The sequence below is a fragment of the Melanostigma gelatinosum genome (assembly GCF_949748355.1).
Source record: "Melanostigma gelatinosum genome assembly, chromosome: 11".
Classification (NCBI taxonomy): Eukaryota; Metazoa; Chordata; class Actinopteri; order Perciformes; family Zoarcidae; genus Melanostigma; species Melanostigma gelatinosum.
In genome coordinates, this window is record NC_136644.1 from 14124430 (window position 1) to 14132405 (window position 7976).

A 7976-nucleotide genomic window follows, 5' to 3' on the forward strand; every position below is an offset into this window, starting at 1 on the left:
AGGTGGTATCGTGTGCACATGAAGCTTCGAGTAATGAACCCTTTCTCGAACCAATTGGCTGAAGTGTTGTGATGCCTCATGAGGCTTCATCTTGCCATCACTACCGTTTAACACAAGGTGGGCAGAGCGGCGGAGTGTAATCCACAAACACAAGGAGGGCAGAGGATGCCACGGGGTTTCAGCGGGTGAAAGACGGTACGACCTGACAACCCCAGACTGCAGGACCAGAGCTTATCTAGTGACAGGAGACTCATTAGTGGGCCCTGAGTCTGGTGTGTCAGGCTGCAGGAGGTGATCGGCTGGAGTGTCCTCAGCTGTGCACAATCAAGGGTGCGGCCATGGGAGGTGTCTGGAGGCAGAGGACAAACAGAGCACATGGCACACCACAACAAACAGGGGAATGACAGGACACATGAGGAGAGGAGATCAGGGGAAACACACACCGGGTCAGACAGGGATCCTGGATCCTGACACACCTACGACTGGTCGTTCCCCTGAAAAATGTTGAAGAGCCCTGATCTAGGTTATTGATACAGATGTATTTAATGCAGGTTATTTCATCTGATATTTGATGTTGATGGTTAATTTGCAACCTAGCTGTATACATCATGTATTTACTTGTTATTTTTATGTAATAGAAAAGTGAGCATGTGTATTATCATTATTTATGAAGCAATAAAAATGACAATTGAAAAATAAAGAGACTTTGGTTCATTCTTTTCAAACACGAAGCCTAATTTACCTAATTCATTGATTTAATTGTCACACTTATATCCTGAATTGACTGGTGAAACAGAAGAAGTTAAAAGGCAGAGATGAGAAGATGTATGTTTACTTACTTTAGTTTTATTGCCATTGAGATATAGAAAGTTTGACTCCAGAATATTCAAAAAATTCCTAATCCCTCTGACTGCTGGTGGCACCCTCTGGCACCCTCTGGCGCCCTCTGGCACCCTCTGACTGCTGGCGGCACCCTCTGAGTGGTGGCACTCCTATGACAACTATTGGCACTGGCAGCTTGTGGCACCCACATATACATAAGCAGAGGAAGAGTGACGATATTTTCAGACATGTATTTTTGGATTGGACATTTCATGGGTTTTATATATATATACTGTCCAATACTTTCAACCTGCTTTATCATTCATGTCTTTTACAGTGTGCTTTCATCTTTCATGACTTCATGTAATATGTAAAATTTTGATACAGTTTTTGTGTTTAATACCAAATATTCCTTCTCAAACTCTGTCTCAAATGTCTAGACTCAAAGCCAGGCCCAAGTCAATACTACTCTATCCAGATTTGTTGGTGCTGAGGAAGATGACACGGACCTGAAAGTGCATTATTCAGGCCACATTCCACCACAGTTCACGACCACTACATGGGAGATGCACCTCCAGTCACCAGTCCGTCAAGCTCCTAAAGTTTGCGGATGACACCACCCTCATCAGACTGACCATATGGTGACCTGGTGCGGTCTGAACAACTTAGAGCTCAATGCTCTGAAGACAGTGGAGATGGTTGTGGATTTCAGGAAGAACGTAGCCCCACCTGCCCCTATCACTGTGTGTGACTCCCCCGTCGACGCTGTGGAGTCCTTCCGCTTCCTGGGCTCCATCATAACCCAGGACCTCAAGTGGGAGCTGAACATCAGCCTAAATGACTTATTCTAGAAGCTTGTAAATCTGTTTTACTGTTAACATTGAGTGCCACAGAGATGCTCATCATGTTGATTCAGCTGAGAATCAACTTCCTATACATCTCTGTGCAGCTTTCAGTCATTCTCAGCCTTAAGAAACTCCTGCGAGTTCTGTTTTCTCTTGGTGACCACAGAACACTGTGCTGATGATACTGATCATAAAGACCATCAACTGGGTAATTACCTGGAAAACGAAAACATCAAACGTGTTCATAAAACTGTCAGTTAATAATACAAAAAAAAAATTGAATGCGCGTTTGTAATGAAAGAATAGTCGAAACACAAGTTGTCATCGAAACTTTAAACCAGAAGACAAATCACAATATACTGTTTGTTGATGTTTTGTGTAACTTCAAATGCTTTGCACTGTATTTTTTATGTATACACACTTTGGTACGTATTGGGGAAAAAACCAACCTCCTGTTAATATCAAGTTTTCTTATTAACTTTAAGGGAACACAAGAAGTTGAAGTCATCTTGAAATCAACTCATCACTTTTAATACCAGATTTAAGTACATACTCACCATAGACAGCTTGCCTGACAAAGTTATCTTTACATAGTTATTGAAGTAATTCAACACTCGTTTGCTGTCTGCTTGAATGTAAAATAGCATCCTGTTTTTCTACAAAAGTAGATAGAAGATATCATTGTCCTTACTGTTGAGTATGTTTGATATCTGTACACACTAACACGCCACTCAACAACTCCCCATAGTTCACTAAAATTCATTACATCTGCAGCAAAAAGGTGTAAGCACTACACTTCCAGTTAACTGAAGAAATGTGTGTGTGTGTGTGTGTGTGTCTTTCTCAGCCAACGATGTGGACTGGAAACCGAGTCAGCAGCTGCAGCAACTATAGAGAATGACAAATCTACTTAGTTTACCTTAAGTTGCTTAATTAAGTAAATTAAACATTTTGTTCTGATTCAGGTTTGGAGAGAAGGAGGAGTACATGAGCTTCATGAACGAATTCCTGCAGCAGCACTGGGATGGAATGAGATAAATCCCAATGTCTTCCTTTGGTGGCTATGCGGATCTGCCTCTACGCTTGGCTGTGCTCCATGGCCTTCTGGTAGACATCATCTATCAGAGGGACCAGGTAGGACAGAAAAGACATGGGTCCAGTTTGGTTGTTAGTTGCAAAAGTTTGTGTAACTCTTGCAGTATTTAACATTTATGAAAGAGCGTGAGCTGGACATGTCAAAGCGCCTGGAGGACTTCATTATCCAAAGCCAGGACCAGAATGCAATGCTGCAGGCTGAGGTGACCGAGATCCGGAATCAGCTGGCTGTTAGAGAGGAGCAGCTCGCCAGCGCCACCTTCAGGTTAAACAGTCAAGCTCAAAAGTAATTCTGCATTTGTCAGCAAGTTTTCCAGTTGTTTGATTTAAAAAGTTTAAAATATGTTAAATTTTTCCTGCATTTTGTGTTTTTATCATGAATATGTGTATTCAGTCTGCATATACTGTATTCCACACTTTATAACTTTAATTAGTCTCATAAAGATGAATGAAGCTGTTAATACTTCAATTTGGCCGCGGGTGTAGAAAGTTGTAGGCTAGGCTGTGTTAACTGTTACTAATTAGCAGTAAAATATTAGATGGTTCCATGTAATTTTGGTGTTCTTGTCTACATGATCATATCTTCCATCTGTCACAGGCTCGGTGTGATTGAGGAGGAGAGGGAGGAAGATGAGAGGAAGCTAAGTGTTGCCACAGCAGCAGCCGAGAGAATGAACATACTGGTAAGAAGATGGAAAAAGCAGATTTTCAAGCTTCATTATTCATTTCATAATTCACTTTTTATCTATCCATCAGTCAAAAACAATTTGTGTGATTCACTGCTAATTTTTTAAATACATGTGAGAGTGAGTGTGTTTGTGAGTATGTTTGCTGCCCTTTTAAATGTTTCACCTGCAGTTGAATAAATAATGAGCTGTTATTAATTATATTGTGGGGAGAAACGCCTTCTTTGACAGTATACAGTGGTTGAATAGCATCCATGAGTGACCGGATGAATACATACTAATGTCTGTTTTCTATGTGCTCATAGGAGGAGCAGTTTGCAGACCTGCTGAAGGACCTTCACCAACTCACTGAGGCCAACAACAGTGGCCAAAATAAAACACAGCATCCGGAAAAGCAACACATCAACAGCAACTGAACTCCGACAGCAAAAAGATTTCGAGCTGCAGTGTCACAGTTTTGTGTAAATACATACATAGAGTTCATGTGGAAGTAATTTCCTGAAGTCAGGTCTCTTGACCACTTGTAAGTTTATTTTAAGAACTTATTTATTTATGGATTTGAGTGAGCAAACTGACTGAGGTGAACATGAAACCTACATATGTCTGCATTTCAGCTTTCACTGTATCCTGGCTGCAGATATGTGACTTGTAAACTTTTCTAATAAATAAAAGAAATACTGAAATGTTTCTTTCAAGTGTTTGCTTTGACAAATTATAATTTATCCTTCAGTAACAAAAAAAGAAAATATTTGTTCATGGTCAGCCTCCCAAATCACAGGGTGCCTTATTCTGCAGTTGCAGTAAAAGAATAGTTTAAGATTGATATTTCACACACTTTACTGTTAAGTTATAACATATTAAAACACATGACTGCAGTTTCTTTAATATTTATTTACCAATAAATTCAGTTCAAATACATCAATTCACTTTAATAACTAGTACATCTGTTGCATCAATACAATTCAAATGAAGTGCGTACAATTTAGTTCAGGTCAATTAAATTATATTAAATCGATCGATAACTATTCAAACTTTCGATTCAATTCAATAACTAGATCTATGAGATCAACTATTTCATCTACCATTGGGCAACTGCATTAAAAATACCAAAAATAAAACGGAACTAATTCAGTAAAATCATTACAAATTATGACTCAATAATCATTTTTAAAGTGCACATACATACTCGTAGTCATCCATGTCTTTGTCTGGGGGATATTCTGGTGGGCTGCACAGGATCTCAGGATCAGAGTCCTCTTTTGACTGGTGCTCGTCCTGGAAGGTCTCCTCTGCATCACTGCACTGGGCTGATGGGCTGATGTGGACCTGGATGTCATCTGGGGCTTGGGTCTCAGCAACTCTGCCATGCATCCTAGCCAGGCAAAGCACAACATGGTCAACACTGGTCTGAGGTCAGCATAGACATTTTTAGGGATCAGAGCTCCTCTCTGCTGTCTGTGTGTGAGTTATGGGCTAACGCAACGTCATAATGTAGCAGTAGCACAAGAGTCCGCAAAACGTCCATTATCGGACGATATATATAAACCTCAACTTTGCTAACATTAGCTAATTAGTTTAACTAGTTTCATTGATGAATTCAACTTCCTTTTTTAGGAGTGACGTCATTTCAGTGATAAAACAGTAAAAGGTGAACATACCCAAGAAGAACTACTGCCATGAACTTTCCCAGTTTGAAGACTGGTTCCCAGTCATGAACCTCAAGGACAAGGCTCGTGATCATGAACAGCACTCCAACTGGCAAGCAGCTGAAAAGAAAACCATGAAATGAGAAAACTGAAGGAAAGACTGGCTGACTTAGCAAACGCAGACAGTTGTCTGAATCCCATTAATACATCAGTACAAAAAAATAAAACAGCCATGTTTCTCTCATTCCAGAAAATGTAAGAACCTGACATTGTTTCTCTGTACCATTCTGTTGAGTGCAATGTTTATATATTTAAATGTTTTTTCAATAAAGATCGAAGGAAAGGTGGCCCCAGCAGCTGTTGCTCTCGTGCACAACTTGCTAACTCCTAATCAGATCAATATGAAAAAACCCAAGACGTATCAAATATATAATCAAAATAATTGAAAGCCATGACATAATGAAAAACCCCATTCTATTTCTTGTTGCTTATTGAGAAAAAGTAAGTAAGTTAAAGTAGAGTATGTTTGGAAATGTTTTGAACATTCTAATTTGGGAGACTTATAATTTAGTTGGATAAAAGCGATAGGCAATAAAAGTGTAAAGTAATGTTTTTTTTCTGAAATAATCTTGCAGTAAAAGGATGCCCAAAAATAAATAGATGCCTGCTCTATATATAATAACAATATCCATAATATACAACATGTAATATGATGAATGTTCTGATGGTATATCATGACCTACATATGCACCATCTTCCGCAGAGAATCTTTGTTCCACTGGCTCAAGTTCAGCATGTCTCTTACACCCCATACAACTTTTTTTTTCGACATTTGTAAACAAACCTGTCCTGGTAATTAGAGGGCACAAATGGGTAAGCAATAAAGGAATCATAAAAAGAAAATCTTAACATTGTTTTTAATAGTGGGAGTTGAGCATTACAAAGCAAGAGCAGACGTCATCATTCAGTCATTCACAGATAAAATCCCTGATGAAACAACAATTAATTTTATGGCTTATTACAGCATGCTTTGTGAGCACAGACTATTTAAAAAACGTTTTCCATCATTTGTTTGGGGCAATTTTCTCATGGAGATCATAGTAAATTAAATTCTTCACTGCTGAAAATTGGGCATACAATCGAGGAAATTATATTCTTTTGCAACCCCAGGGAACAAAACAGGACAAGTTAACAATACAGTTTCAATTGCCATTATAAATATACACTATATATGGAAACACTGTTCGCATTAGATTGTGTTCCCTGCACTGCAGTGGTGAAATTAGTTCTGCTAACTTTAATTTCTCCAGTGAATATGCAGGGCCAGTGTGCGTCAATCCTTTTTATTTCAAGAAACATTCCAAGTGAAAATGCTGTAACCTGTCGGCTTATCCACAATAATAAGCTTCACGTAAATCAGTGTTGTACATGATTCTGTGGTGAATGTGTTGAGTTTAAGGAACTCCAATGATAGGGTGTCAACCAATGATTGGGTCAGTTTGACAGACGTTCTCCCTCTCACTCAATATGTTAATCAAAAGATGGAAAAGCACATACAGATAGCCTGTGCTACATACTGTAATCATGCACTGCTTGGGCTATCTGTGCCCATGTTCAGTTACTGGTTTACCACTATTTGTGGTCATACTGGGAAATCTGTAATAATAATGCACTTAGTGTACGGGACATAGTGGTAGTCTAAGATGCTCCTGACTGTCCCCAAAGCTCAGAGATGCGTGCAGGTTTTTATGAGCTTGAAAAGCTTGCAAATTGCTTTAAACTTAAGATTCTTAAAATTCCCATAACCAATGTTACATACCATAAATAGCTATTGGGAAGTGTCACCAAGTCTCCGACTAAATTCTGGAGATTCTTGTTCTCACCGGACATGTTAGTACTAAAGAGAAAAAATAAAATAATTGTATGGAAAAGACTGGTGGTTGACAGCCACATCACCATGCAGTTCAGTGTTTCCACTGGAGGTGGAGAAAGAGAGTGTTGACTAATACATGAGAGAAAAGATAGCAAATGTATTACATTTCCATAAACCATACTGGATATGTGTACAAAATGAGAACAAATTAAGTGTGCAAAGGACTGTATCTCATCCAAACTGTTGTTTCATAAAGTCACATAATGCGCATACATCAGCATTCTGCTACTAGATTTATAAAATGGCAAACACAGTTTCAGGCTTGATTTGTGGAATTTGAGCAAATCATTTCTCACTCTAGTTTTTTGGTTTTGTAAACAGTAACATTCAAAGAAGTCCTCACTGGCCGCCTGGAGAATGTAAAGATATATAAGCGTCAGTAAACTACAGTGTTTCTTATCCTAGCATGGTCAGTCAGTCACACAGAAGGCATGTGTATGAATGGAATCAAATACTGACTCACTCTGTGTATTTGAGGTTGTGTGCTTGTGTATGTGTGTGTAAAAGGCCCACTACTCCTCCGTCTGAAAATATGCCTAATATGCCTATGTCCAAAATGTCTTTCTCCCTTGACTTTACATTCCTTATTTGCTCACTGTAGTAACCTGTAATTAAACAAATAAATGAATGAATAAATAAATATAATCGATAACATAGAATACATTCGAGTACATCAGTTTCTCAATACTGGAAAACAAGCAGTACCACTCTGCGGTCTGCTTGTTGGCTGACTCTTTGTTTTGTGGGCTACAGTACGTGCACAGCATAAAGTCAGTAACCACATGCACCTCAATGATCTCAAACTGGCTTCATGATGTTGAGAGTTCTTGTTGACACCCCTGTGTTTCTGAGGTAACCTCCCCTCACACTGCCCACCCTAAACACGAATGTCTCGAGTCGCACTCTGGCCATCAGCTGTGGGCTCACTGGTGACCTCGTGTATCTGAGA